General features: G+C 33.2%; 1 protein-coding gene and 1 pseudogene across 1 annotated transcript in view; one reads left to right on the forward strand and one right to left on the reverse strand.

Annotated features, from left to right (window-relative positions):
- Nucleotides 1-15,761, reverse strand: part of IL1RAPL2 (interleukin 1 receptor accessory protein like 2) — a 1,186,660-nt gene that overhangs the window by 161,309 nt on the left and 1,009,590 nt on the right. The window lies entirely within an intron of this gene.
- Nucleotides 13,429-13,928, forward strand: LOC105306076 (annotated as a pseudogene).

Consider the following 15,761-nt stretch of genomic DNA (forward strand, 5'->3'; position numbering starts at 1 on the left):
AAATAGTACAACTATTTTTTTAAACTATTTTATTATTTCTTATAAAGGTAAATATACATTTATCACATGACCTAGTAATTCTACTCTTAGTTAATATCCCAAGAGAAATAAAAACATACATCCACAGGAAGACTTATTTGTGAAAGTCCATAGCAGCATAATTCATAATAGTCAAAAACCAAAAAGAACTCAAAGGCCCATAGCTGTTGAACTGAAAAATCTGTATGTTCATCTACTATTACTACTACTATACTACTATTACTACTACTACTACTACTACTAAGTTGCTGATATACACAAAAATGTCAATAAAGTTCATAGACCTTAGGTTAAGCAAAATTAGCTATACATCAAGGAGTATAATTTACATGATTTCTTTTATAGTAAATTTTAGAATGTGAAAAATGATGCCTGGGGCAAAAATGGGGGAGGTGTTGAAGATGGACTACAAAGCAGCACAAAGGAACTTTTGAGGGAGGTGGAAATGTTTTTTATCTTAATTGGAATGGCAGTTACATGGGTGTTTATATTTGTCAAATATCAACAGTCTATATACTGTATACTAAAACATGTGAATTTTTTATATGTAAATTAAATTAAATAAAGAATTATTTAATAATTATTATAAAGAAAAATACCTTTAAAGATACCTTGATTGAAAGAAAATTTGGTTCAATAAAGTAAGTCAACAAAATAATCATTATTGTTAAGATGGTGTTTAGATGAGGTAAAGGGGGTCAAATATAGGGGGGTGGGGGAGGGTGAAGTGGGTAAAGGAGATCAAATATGTGGTAGCTGAATGAAACTGGACTTTGGGTGGTAAACACACAGAAGAATACACAGATGTCAAATTATAATATACACCTGAAAATTATATAATTGTATTAACCAATGTTACCCCAATAAACTTAATTTTAAAAAAAAGAATCATTCTTCTATTGTAATAACCAAATCCAAACCACCAGCTAGTGAATTACTTGTTACATAAAGATGGATATTTAATAGATCCTATTCCCATTGATTGTGGCTTCACTTTTTCCCACTGGAAACTGTTACCAAAAGCAGCCAAAAGCAGGTAGAGAGCCCAGTGATTTCTTTTGTTGGAAAACTCTCTGTGAAGGTAGTCTTAGGATTTTAAGCATGGAACCCATTAATCTCTCCTGGCAATATCTGAACACAAGTCCCAAAGTTTTCTTTCTTTCTCCCATTGAGGCACAGTGGCACTTTGCCAGCAAAATATTTAGATGTTGAAGGAAAACTAACATATTGTTTAAAAATAAAGATACCTTATGCTTTCAGAATTTTCAAACTTTTATATATTAGTCATGTCCTTGACAGTTGGGTTATTTTAGCCTAGTTGAATAAACTTGTAATTCATGTAGCTGCCATCACATAGTGATATAGAGGTTATCCAACTAATTTTTGCTGTTCACTTCCCTGTAGGCATGAATCACTAAAATAAGCTGTAGATAACAATATCTCATTATTCTTTGCTGTCAATATATATTCTCTATTAAAATTAACTTTATTAATTTGATGGCTAGATAGCATGAATCTATCAAAAGAAAAATCATAATGTAAAATACCTGAAGTAAAAAGAACAGCTACCACAATAAATCCTAATAAGCTTAATCAGATCCTACTATCCCCCAATTCAATAAAAACTCAACTTGAACCACTCCATCTTTGAAAAGTTGCCCTAGATCTTGGCCTGAGCACAAATGCTGTTTGCTGCCTGCCTTACCTGTTGGCTCTGATTGAGGATGTGGGGCATCAAGGCTTGACATGAAGCTGGTCACTTTAGGCACTGAAACCTCTTAATCACTTGCTAACTATAATCACTCTTTGCTCAGACCTTATCTATTCCCGACTAACTTCAATTTAAACTTCTGGTATTCTTCCTGGACAGAGGATGGAGAGAGAACATTTTTACCCTACTCAGGTTTCGAATGCTTAAAAAAGAAGTTAAAGCTTTGTAAAGGCAGCATCTATAGAATGATTGTTCCCCTATTAGAAAACATACAACAAAAAACAATAATTTGGCTTAAGTTAGATGACATGGGAAGGTATCCACACTTAACATACTGAATATATTTATTTTATAATTTATCTTATTCGAAAAAGGACATAGGATCAAAATAATGCAAATATAAATTAAAAGTATAATGGCTGAACCCATGCATCATAGTGCTCTCCTTAAATTAACCACATTCCTTCACAGTTTAACAGTTCCCTTATAAAGCCTTGTCACTAATCCAGCTTGCAAAGGTCACCTCTTTCCCTGAATTCCTACAGCAGTTACACAGGGTCTTTCCTCTTTAAACCATCTTTACACTTCTGTCAAAAACAGCTGATCATATTTCCCTACTCGAAAGCCTCCAATAGGTCTACTCTGCCTTGACGATAATTCCAAAATCTTAACAGAGATATTAAAACTGGTTATAAGGTGGCCCTGATCTTATTTGGCCTCGTAATCTACACTGGACAAAAAATAATATCTTCTAGTGATACCAAACAACTTGAGAGTCCTTTAATATGCCATGCAGTTTCATAACTTTGTGTATTGACACATGGTTCCTCTAACTGGAATGGCCTGTTTCCTTTTTATTGACTGTTAAATGTCTATGCATCTTTTAACACCTAATCAAGAATAACTTTCTTTATGAAAACTTCTCTGACTCTCATAGGCCAAACTAACATTTTATAAAATTTTCATAATTAAAATAGTATGTCGCTAGTACACAGATGGACAAATATATAAATGAAACATCACAGAGCTCCAAAGTATGTATGTATGTGTGTGTGTGTGTGTGTGTGTGTGTGTGTGTGTGTGTGTATATATATATATATATATATATATATATATAAAATAATTTGTTGTATAGTAGAGGGAGCATTCCAAATAAATAATAGTGAAAAAACTGGCCATTTCTTCTAAAAGAAAAAAAAGAAAACAAGCAATTCATCACATACTATTACAAAAGCCAAAAATATCATTATATGATATTTTTAAATGAGCCATAAAATATCATTATATAAAATAGAAGTCAATATAAAAAAAAATAAGATATTGTATGATTTTTTGGTGGGGAAGAATCTTAAAAAAAACAATGTAAAGAAAATACTTTAATGAAATTATTGTTAAATTTAACTTCATCAGATTAAAAAAAGTCCTCTATGATAAGATACTCTAAACAAGTTTAAACAAAAAGCAGTGGTCTAGGTCTAATTATCTGAATTATTTACAATACACAAGACAAGATATTAATATCCAGAATATATAAAGAGCTCCTGAAATTAAATTAGAAAAGAATAAACTCTCCAACAGTAAAATGGGCAGAAAATATGAAAAGGTCACAAGATAGGAAATAAAAATGGCCAATAAACACATGAAAGAAGCAAAAAGAACAACAATGAGATACCACTTTTAAACTATCACATTGACAAATAATGAATTAGTTTGATGATATCATAAGATCTACCAATTCTAGAGTTGGAAAACATGGCGGATCTTTCCCCTTGAAACAAGAATAAGCTGAACATCGAAAACTGAACTAAAAACAACCAAACTGCACACCAGCACATCTGAGTGTGGGATCTGCGCATAAGAGCTACCACAGGTCAGAACACTGAGTGTTGGGTAGTGGACTGGGAGAAATAAAGAAGCTGCCTATCGCAGCCTCCGGAGCTCCCTGCAGGAGGAGGGGTAGGGGAAAAGGTGTGGCGGCGTCCCTGAACAGCCCTGCCTGGAAGTGCTATGAGTTCCACATAGCCGGTGGCAGTGCCCAGTCATCAGGGAAGAAAGCGAAGAAGCGGGATGGGATCGCAGGGAAACAACAGTTGATTTTTACCGGCCCTGGTTACAAAACTGAGGCTGAGACACCTCCCCCAACTCTCAACCCAGAAGGCCCCTCCCCTGATACCCTCTACGACCAAACATCGCAGAGTCACAGGAGAATCTGAGCAAATGCTGCCAAGACCATCACTGACACTGACAGGGACTGAAACTGATGATAGCAAGACTGATTAAATATCTATAAGAAAATAAAAAAGCATTTTAAAGGCTTTATATAAAGCAGAGATCCAAGAGGCTTAGACGCCACCTACTAGAAACCAAAAGAAAAGTGCCTTCTTTGCAGCAGGATAAAGAGAAACCTTTATATAATAAATTTTCTTTCTGGAAAAACAGTAGAATACACTTCCATTAATGCCCAGGCAGAGAAAAAGTCCATTAAACACCATGAACAACCAATGTGTCAAGCCAGGTCAGAAAGAAAGAGAAAAATCTCCAGAAAATAAGCTTAAAGACATAGAAATATGCGACTTGAATGACAGAAAATTCAGGATGCTACTTCTGAAAACATTCAGTGAATTCCAAAACGAATCATATCAACGATTTCAGGAATTGAGAAAAAAACACCTAGATGAGCAGAGCAAGGAGGTTGAAACTCCAAAAAAGAACCAAAGAGAACTTCTGGAGGTGAAGAACACATTGCAGGAGTTGAAAAATGAAATAGCAAGCTTGGGAAACAGAGTTGACCAAATGGAGGAAAGGATCAGTGATATCAAAATCAGAAATCAAGAAATAAATCAGAAGAAAGAAGAAAGAAACCTAAGAATGAAAAACAATGAAAGAGAAACTCAAGAACTAGCTAATACTATCAGGAGAGGAAACATTAGAATAATGGGAATTACTGAAGGAGAGGAAAAGGAGCAGGGACTAGAAAGTATTTTCAGTCAAATAGTGGATGAGAATTTCCCAAATCTAAGGAATGAGCTGGAGCTTGGAATTCAAGAAATCAATAGAACACTCAATTATCTCAACCCAAAAGGGACTTCACCAAGACACATTGTATTAAAATTATCAAAAATCAATGACAAGGACAGAATTGTCAGGGCAGCCAGGAAGAAGAAGATGGTAATTTATAAAGGAAAACCCATTCGATTATCATTGGACTTCTCAGTGCAAACTTTACAAGCCAGAAAGGAATGGAATCAAACTATTAAGTGAAAGGAACTACCAGTCTAGAATAATGTATCAAGCTAATCTGTCCTTTAGATATGAAGGAGAAATTAAGACCTTTTCAACATACAAAATTGAGGGAATTCTCCACTACGAGACTTGCACTACAGGAAATACTGAAAAGGGTCAGAACACATAAAACAAAATGACAAAAAAAAATACGTAATTAGGAGTAAAGTGACTATCAGGCAAACAGAAGCAGAGGAGTGCAACCCTTACTAAGAACAGGGCATTATAAGCTTAAATAATAATAAGATAATTGCTATAGCAAGGTAGGAAGGAACGTTCAGTATACATGGGGACAATTGAGAACAATGACTGAAAAGGGAAGGATTCAAAGATCCAAGTTTGCAAAAGGAAATCGAGATAAGGCACACACAGAAGAAAATGGATGACTGTGAGTGTGTGTATACAAAACTATCCTTTATATATTTGTAATGGTAACCGCACACCAAAGATTCAGAACTGAAGTATATAACAGAAAACAAGTAGAACCAGAGGGAAAACCCACAAAAGCCAAATGAAAAAGAAAGCAGAAACACAAGGACGAAGAAGCAATGGAAACACCGAGCTACCAGAAAGCAAAAGAAAAAATGGCTATAAGAAGACCTCTAATTTAATAATCACCCTAAATGTAAATGGAATGATTTCACCAATAAAAAGGCATGGAGTTGCAGAATAGATTAAAAAACAAAACCCAACCATATGCTGCCTCCAGGAGACACATCTCATTTCCAAAGACAAATATAGACTCAAAGTGAAAGAGTGGAAAATGATATTTCAAGCAAATGGTATTTAGAAAAAAGCGTGAGCAGTGGTATTAATATCAGATGAAATAGACTTCAAAATTAAATAAAGTGAAGAATGATACTGAAGGATATTTCATAATGATAAAGGGAATCATACACCAAGAAGACATAACACATATTAATATCTATACTTCCAATCAGGCAGCCCCAAAATATGTAAAGTAATACTTAACAGAACTAAAGGGAGAAACAGACCAAAATACTATACTAGTAGGGGACCTAAATACCCCACTGTTGGTTATGGAAAGATCATCCAAACAGAAAATCAGTAAGAAAATAACATCCTTAAATGATACATTAGACCAACTGGACATAACTGACATATACAGAGCCTTCCATCCCAAAACAGCTGTTTATACATTCTTCTCTAGGGCATATGGAACATTCTCAAGAATCGACCACATACTGGGACAGAGAGATAGCCTCAACAAATATAAGAGGGTTGAAATCATATCAACCCTATATTCTGATCATAATGTTTTGAAACTAGAGATCAACTGCAAAAAGAAAAAAAAGAAAAAAGAAAAAAGAAAAGAGGAAAAAATTGGGAAGAACCACAAATATATGGAGATTAAACAACATGCTACTGAAAAATAACTGGGTTACGGAAGAAATAAAAAAGAAACATTAAGAGATACATAAAAAAGAATGATAATGATTCTATAACATATCAACATATCTTTTGGGACACGGTGAAAGCGGTCATAAGAGGAAAGTTCATATCATTACCTTTCTACCTCCAAAAACAAGAACGAGCCCAAATAAACAACTTGACATTTCATCTTTAAAAAAAAATAGAAAAGAAAGAACAAATGAAGCCTAAAGTCAGCAGAAGGAAATAAATAATTAAAATTAGAGCAGAAATTAATGAAATTGGAAAACAAATCAATAGAAAAAATAAATGTAACAAAGAACTGGTTCTTTGAGAATGTTAATAAAATTAGCAAACCCTTGGCTAACTCACTAAAGAAAAAACTAAAGGACACAAATAAAATCACTGATGAAAGAGGGGAAATTATGTCTATCTCAGAAATACAAACAATCATACAAGAATACTATGAAAAAAGTGTATATCATCAAATTTAATAACCTAGAAGAAATGGACTAGTACTTAGAAAAACACAATCTTCTTAGACTGAATCAAGAAGAACTGGAAAATCTAAATAGACCGATCAGCAGTATGGAAATTGAAACAATCATCAGAAACTTACCAAAAAGTCAAAATCCAGGACCAGAAGGCTTCACCAGTGAATTCTACTAAGCATTCAAAGAAAATTTAATACCTAGTCTCCTCAAAATCTTCCAAAAAAATCGAAGAGGAGGGAATACTTCCCAATTCATTGTATGAGGACAATATTACTGTGATACCAAAGCCTGGTAAAGGTAACACGCAAAAAGGAAAACTACAGACCTATATACCTATATCTCTCATGAACACAGATGCAAAAACCCTAAATAAGATACTAGCGAACTGAATACAGTAACATATTTAAAAAAATTGTACACCGTGATCAAGTGGGCTTCATCCCATGGGCACAGGTATGGTTCAACATAAGCAAATCGACTAATGTGATACACCACGTAAACAAATTAAAAATTAGAATCATATGATCATATCAATAGATGCAGAAAAAGCCTTTGACAAGATATAGTATCAATTTATGATGAAAACACTTAACAAAATTGATATAGAAAGAAAGTACCTTAACATAATAAAGGCCATATGTTACAAACTCTCAGTCAACATTATACTGAATGTTGAAAAACTAAAAGCCTTTCCTCTAAGATAAGGAACAAGGCAAGGCTGTCCACTATTTCCACTGTTATTCAATATAACATTGGCTCTCCTAGAAAGTGCACTCAGGCAAGAGAAAGATATAAATGGCATCAAAATAGGCAACGAAGATGTCAAACTGTCACTATTTTTGGATGACATGATTCTCTATATAGAAAATCCTAAAGACTCCACAGAACACTACTAGAAACAAGAAGCAAATACAGTAAAGTCTCTGAATACAAAATCAATGTTCAAAAATTCATAGTGTTCCTATACTCTAATAATGAAGTGCCAGTAAAAGAAGCAGAAAAAATAATTCCTTTTGCCTGCACCAAAAATGATAAAATACCTAGGAATAAATTTAACAAAAAAATGTAAAGGATCTATATGATTAAAACTATAAGACCCGATTAAAAGAAATCGAAGAATATACAAAGAAATGGAAAGATATTCCATGTTCTTGGATTCGAAGAATCAACATAGTGAAAATGACCATATTACCTAAAGCATTATAGAGATTTAATGTAATCCCCATCAAAATCCCATTTGCATTTTTTAAGGAAATAGAACAAAAAAACATCAGATTTGTATGGAAGCACAAAAGACTCTGAATCATCAAAGCCATCCTGAGAAAAAGAATGATACTGGAGGCATCACTCTGCCCAACTTAAAATTACACTACAAATTGACAGTAATCAAAACAGTATGGTCTTGGCAGAAAAACAGACACAGAGACCAGTGGAACAAAATCGAGAGTCCAGAAGGCAACCCATATTTATATGGGAAATAATTTACAACAACAACAACAAAAACAAAACATACAGTGGAGAAAGGAAAGCCTCTTCAATAAATGGTGCTGGGAAAACTGGAAAGCCACCTGCAAAAGAATGAAACTAGAATGTTGTCTATCACTACACACCAAAATTAACCCTAAATGGATTAAGGACCTGATTATAAGACGTGAAATAATAAAAAGTATAGAAGAAAACATAGGAATTAAACTTAAGGACTTGGACTTAAAGAGGATTTTATAAATTTGACCTCAAAGATAAGAGAAGTAAAAGCTAAAATAAATGAATGGGACTACGTCAAACTACTAAGCTTCTGCTCAGCAAAAGAAACCATCAACAAGGTAAAGAGACAACCATCTGAATGGGAAAATATATTTGCAAGCAATGCCTCCGATAAGGGCCTAATTACCAAAATATACAAAGAACTCATATAACTCAATAACAACAAAAAATAAATGATCCAATCAAAAAATGGGCAGAGGTTCCTCAACAGAGACTTCTCCGTAGAGGAAATACAAATGGCCAACAAATATTTGAAAAGATGCTCAACATCGCGAGCTATTAGGGAAATACAAATTAAAACCACAATGAGCTATCATCTCACGCCTGTTAGAATAACTATAATGAACAGGACAAGTAATAACAAATGTTGGAGACGATATGGAGAAATAGGAACCCTCACACACTAATGGTGGGACTGCAAATTGGTACAGCCACTATGCAAAACGGTATGGAAGTTCCTCAGAAAGCTAAGAATTGATCTACCATATGATCCAGTAATCTCTCTACTGGGTATTTACCCCAAAGACTTGAAAACTCATATCCATAAAGATATTTGCACAGTTATGTTCATAGCAGCACTATTCACAGTGGCCAGGGCATGGACGCAACTGAAGTGTCCTATGATAGATGATTGGCTAAAGAAGCTGTGCTACATGTATAGAATGGAATATTACTCAGCATAAGAAGAGATGAAATACTGCCATTTACAACAACATGGATGGACCTTGAAATAATCATATTAAGTGAAATAAGCCAGACAGAACAAGTTGAAAATCACATGATATCACTTATATGTGGTATATAAACCTAAAAGCAACAAATGAACAGGACATACAAATAGAGACTCATGGAATTGGACTATAGACTAGTAATTACCATAGGGTAGGGAATGGGAGAGGAAGGGGGTAGGTACTGTTCATATATAGGAGGGTAGTGGGATCATGAAGCGCATAAAGGGGATCAAATATATGGTAGCTGAAGGAAACGGGACTTTGGGCGGTAAACACACAATAGAATATACAGATGCCTAATTATAATGTACACCTGAAAATTATATAATTGTATTAATTAATGTTACCTCAATAAATTAAATAAAAATTATTTAATAAAAATTAAATAAATTTAAAAAATGAAGCACAAATAAACGTGATCTACCACTTCTACTTCTCAGTATCTAAATTAGGATAACCTATGTGAGAGTATAAGAATGTTCACTGTAGTGCTGTTTGTAATAATGATTGATTGGGAACCTTAAATAAATGTTAATAGGGAGACTAAATGAGCAAACTGCAGTATATTTATATTATGGAACAATATGCAGTATTTTACAAGGATGAGGTACTGATAAGATAGTGTTGAATGAAGCAAAAGCAAATATATTTGTACAGGAGAATGTCAATTTCATAAAAAAATAAGAAACAAAAATACTATATATTTTCTATTGTTACATACATATGTATGTAAGTGCTTAGAAGTACTTCTGGTTTTAGGGGATGCTAACCTTTACCTATACTTACATGCTGCTTTTACAATTAGAAATTAAAAACAAAGTAGAAAATATGTTAGGTTTCTTTGTATTTAAACATTATTCACTTTGAGTTGTTGCTTTTTGCAAAACAAAAGGTTGTTTCCTCAATTTTACAGTTTATAATAGACTATTCAAGTCAGAGACTATACCAAAGACATGACTCTATGCCCATTATCTCATTTAGCTTCCCGAACAACCAAGGCCAGTATTAGGGAGAGGTGAGTGAGGTCTAGTCATCCAAGTACAGAACTGGATTTTGCCTTTATTTAAAAGTTGATATTTTGTTCATTATGAATTTTTGCATTAATTTTGATTTTAAAAGATTGTATTAAATATTATATACCTCAATTACTTAGCTTTTTGGTGTCCCCTAAATTTTGCATCCAAGTTGAGTGTCTCACTCATCTCTCCACAGAGCAAACCCTGTGTAACAGTACTGTGAGTCTGATATTATTACATCTATTTTACAGGTGAGGAAGTTGGTCCAAGGCCACAGAGCTCGTAAGCTAGTAAATAATGGAACCAGGATTCAAACTCAGGCCCATTAGACTCAATATCCATGTTCACCAACTCAGTTTTGGGAGAATTTTATTTTGTTCATTAGTTCAATGGCCCAATGCTAACTCCCAATAATAATGTGCTTTATATATCTGTCATGAAGCTGTGCTTTACACCTTACTTGACAATTTAGTTTTAGCCTTGGCACACAATTCATGGGAGCACGTATACTTTTCATTGATCACCATTTGTCAGAGAGATATGGAAAAATATGTCTTGTTGGAAATAGAATATTAATTATTTAGTACTTAGGTGGTTTGATCCATACTCTTCAAGAGAAGAATCAAAGTTGTGTAGACTTGAAAGCAGATTTATTGGTTCTACTTTATTTTGATAAAGAGATACTTGAAAGGTAAATCATTGAATGCTCATTATAAATTTTCATATCTGTTTTGGGAAACAATCAAGGAGTATGTATTTATTGAATACTCACTTAATTCTTCTCTCAGTGGTTCTCGACCATGAGCAGTAGAGTCCCCACAGGGAAATTTGGAAATATGTAAGGATGTGTTTTGGTTGTAAAAATGACAAATTGAAAAGGCTTATTTGACATAATCTTTAAAAAAAAAGAGAGATTGTATCTCTGGTGATGGCAAAGGAGAAGGGATTGGGGGAGTCAGAAAATACTTCAAAGAGGAGATTTTATTGCAGTTAAGTCTTTGACATATTTGGATATGGGGAGAAAGGCATTATAGGCAGAAGAAAGAATTAAGTGATTAAAAAAACTCACATGTATTGACTACTCACCATGTATCAGGCACTGTTCTAAGTATTTTATAAGTTTTAACTCACTTATTCTTCATAGCGATTCTATGAGATTGGGTTGTGATTACAGAGAACTCTGTCAGGCTAAGAGATTTAGGTCATGCCATTTACTATATTTCTGTATTGGATAGTCTCAATAATGTACTCATTGAAATAATTACATCAGAATCAAAGATTCAGAGAAATCCCAGTGGTAAAATGCCTTTTTAATATCATTTAACCCAGATGCTCACAAATTTATTTGGTGGAAAAATATTTTTATCAATAAACTTTTATCTACATCAGCGTTCCAACTGAACACATCCTGAGAAATTTGTAGATAATGGGGAATTAAGCTGGTTCAAGGGGAAATGGAGAGGAAAATATAAATCTGAAACATAATTTGCAGTTTTTAGTAATGAAAAACTGTGCTATTGTTATGGTAATATAATGACAAAGAAGTAACATGATGAGATTGAGATTTGTTAAACTAATTGTACCTAATTAATCTATCTCAGCATGATTTTTTTCTTGACAGTCATTTTATATTTCATCTATAGATATAAATTTAAACAAATAGTTCATATCATATTTTAAAAGAATAAGACAGAGCTTGTCCTATCAGATGGTAAAATGAACTGTCAAGGTAAAATAAACAAAATAGTGTAGTATTAATAAGAAAAGTATCAGTAGATCAGAATAGATTACCCAGAGACCTACCAAAGCATATTCAAGAATTGATTTATGTTAAAGGTGATAAATCAGTAAGATACAGTCATAAAAGTCATTTTATTAATGGTTACGGGATTATGTCATTTAAATATATAGAACTAAAAAGTTAGAGTCTAACACTATACTTTATACTGAAATAAATTCCGAGTGGGTTGAAAATGCTAAGGGAAGATAGGAACACACAGAAAAATAGAAAAAATATACGTGAATATTTATCAAATTATAGTAAAAGGTGTAACTTTATGAGCATAAAATCAATGGGAAACAAAAAAAGAAAGGTTTAATATATTTCACACTCATTAAAATAATCAACTGTAAAAGAAATCCCATTCTGTGATTAGACAAAGTAAATTGTTCACGAGCTCACATTTTACAAAAATATTGATCATGTGCCAGTCCATAAAGCAAGTCTTAATAAATTTGGAAGAATACGTACCATTCACAAATAATATTCTCTATTCACAATACAATTTAGATGTTAATAATAAAAAATAAAATAAATTAAAATATACAAATAAAGAATAACTAACAAAAAGAATAAACAGTAATAACACCTCATATATGTGCAAGTTAAAAAAATATTTTCACTGTCAGAGGTGAAATCATAATGGAATTTAAAAATTACTTAAAACTTGGTGATAATGAAACAGCATATCCAAATATGTGTAATGCAGTGAAAGACATGTTCCAAGACAAATTCATAGTCTTAAATGGTTATACTACAAAAAAAATAGACAGAAAATTAATAAGGCACATGTCCAATTAAAAAATAAATAGAAAAGGAATGACAAAATAAACTCAAATAGAAGAAAGAAGGATAATAGTAATTATAATAGAATGAAGTAATAATAGTAGAAAGATAGTAAAGATAATAGATCAAGTAAATAGAAAAGAAACAAATAAAAAGAGTTGACAAAAGCACAAGTTGGCTTATTGAACAGTCAAACTAACTATATAGAGTTTTGGAAAGATTAAGCAAGAAAAATAGAAAGGGCACAAATAAATATAAATATATATATACACATATATATTATAAATAAGAAAAGAGATCCAGTTACAGATAAAGTAAGCATTAAAACATATAAATTCGCTTTTTTTTCTGGCTTTTGGCTTGGAGGAGGCAAAGTTGCAACTTTCTTCGGTCATGCCGAATCTGGGTTTATCTGACACCAGCCGTCTCCATCATGCAGCCAAAGTTTCACTCCAATAAAAACTAAGTCATATAACTGAGGTGCACTGGTGGGGAAATCCGTTCCATATCTGCCCTGACCCCCAAGATCGGCCCCCTTGGTCTGTGTCTAAAGTGTTGGTGATGACATCGCCAAAACAACCTGTGATTGGAAAGGTCTGAGTATTACAGTGAAACTGCCCATTTAGAACAGACAGACCCAGATTGAGCTAGTACCCTGCCTCTGCCCTGATCATCAAAGCCTTCAAAGAAACGCCAAGAAGCAGAAAGAAGCAAAGAAAACAAAAACATTAAGCACAGTGGAAATATCACTTTTGATGAGATTGTCAACTTGCCCAACAGATGCAGCACTGATCTTTAGCTAGAGATCTCTCTGGAACCATTAAAAGGATCCTGGAGACTGCCCAGTTTGTGGGCTTCAGTGTTGGTGGCCATCACCCTTATGACATCATAGATGATAAAAACAGTGGTGCAGTGGAACATCCAGCTAGTTAAGATTACAGAGGAAAATATTTCAATTAAAGATCATTTGACAACCAAAAAAATAAATATTAAAAATTATCAACAAGCTTAAGTCAGTACATTTGAAAACAAATAAAATGGGGAAAATGTATAGAAAAATATACTTTCACAAAATTAATACAGGAGGAAATACAGGACTACCACTGTTGTCCAAGATAAAGTAACAAGGCAAGATTTAACCTACCTTAGATAAAGAGATGTCTGGACAAAATATATGAATTGATAGTTTTTAGACATTAGACAAGAAACAGACTTGGGCAGTGATCTCTGTGAGAAGGAATAAAATAAGATGAGCTTTGTGACTGTACCAACTTTCCGTTTGGAGAGTTAACAGCCTGCAACACAGGGAAAGGAAAACCCAACAGAGGCCAGTAGTATCTTTGAGTTAAGGAGACAGAATTTGGAGTTTGAGAAGATCAGGACATCTATAATTTGTGGTTTAAATACTAGAGAGGATAGAGCTGCGCACATAGAGAAAGAGAACTCTGAAAGTTTTTAGAGGGGTACTCTCAGTCTGTGGCTGAGCACAGGCTTGTGAAATGCACAGGAGTAAATTTCTGAAGCCAAGAAAGTAACCCACCACAGGAATAATGTAGGCAGAAAAATCCTCTCCGCATAAACCAGGCTGGCTTATGTTCCCACAAGCCAGAGTGGAAAGATCTGCTCATATATTAGATAGAGTCCCCAGAAGGTTATTGCCTATGTCTTGGGGACAAATTAGCCTTATACTAAAGGCTTCTCTGGACCTAACCTAAAACAAGAACAATTCTCAAAAGGATAAAACTGATTTCAAGTAACAACTGCCCCCTGGAACAAAATCCAACAATCTTTAAAAGAAAACAAGTAACTCTAGCACTTAATAACATAAAATTCACAATCAACAGCAGTAAAAAAAATGTAGGAAATATATGGCCATAACCACAAGGAAAAAAAAATCAGTGGTAGAAACATATCAAAACATTGGATGAGCTAAAAAGAACTATGCTAAATGAAAAGTGTGAGGCACAAAGTACTATAAACTTTATACCCTCATTTTTATGAAATTCTAGAAAAGGCAAAACTGTAATGCTATAAAACAGATAATTGGTTGCCTGAGGCTAGATGGGAGAATTGACTGTAAATTGACTGTAAAGAGTAACAGAAATTTTGAGGGGTGATGGAAATATTGTACATCTTGATTGTTGTGATGGTTACACAACTTACCATTACCAAAATTCTTTAAACTGTATATCTAAAATTGGTTGATTTTATTATATGTAAATTATTCCTCATGGAAACTGGGATAAAATTTGCTACAAATATGGTAAATAAATGGTTTATATCCCTGATATATACATAAATAGTATAAATCAATGACAAAAAATTAAAAGCCAAGAGAAAATTGTTAAAGTACGTGAATAAATAACTCAAGAAAAATACAAATAGCCTATAAGTCTAAATATTAACTCAAATAAAAGTAATGCAAACATTAGTAATTGACATGCTATATTCCTACCTAAAATATTCATGCATGGTGTTGTGTTCTAGACCTTAGAGGGTGTGGCAAGATGGAGACACATATATATTTCCAGTATGGTTGTAAATTTATGCAATCTTTCTGGAAAGCATTTTAACTCTATTATCAAGAGCTTCAAAGATGTGTATTATTTTTAGTATAATAATCTCCATGTCTAGGATCTTATATCAAGGAAATAAGCTGAGATATAGTTTAAAAAGTATTTACAATAATATACATTACGTTAGTAAAAAACGTAGAAACAACCTACATATCCTGGAAGAGTGGAGTGATTAAATAAATTATCGTAT

This window comes from Pteropus vampyrus, unplaced genomic scaffold, assembly GCF_000151845.1.
Source record: "Pteropus vampyrus isolate Shadow unplaced genomic scaffold, Pvam_2.0 Scaffold419, whole genome shotgun sequence".
In the NCBI taxonomy this organism is placed as follows: domain Eukaryota; kingdom Metazoa; phylum Chordata; class Mammalia; order Chiroptera; family Pteropodidae; genus Pteropus; species Pteropus vampyrus.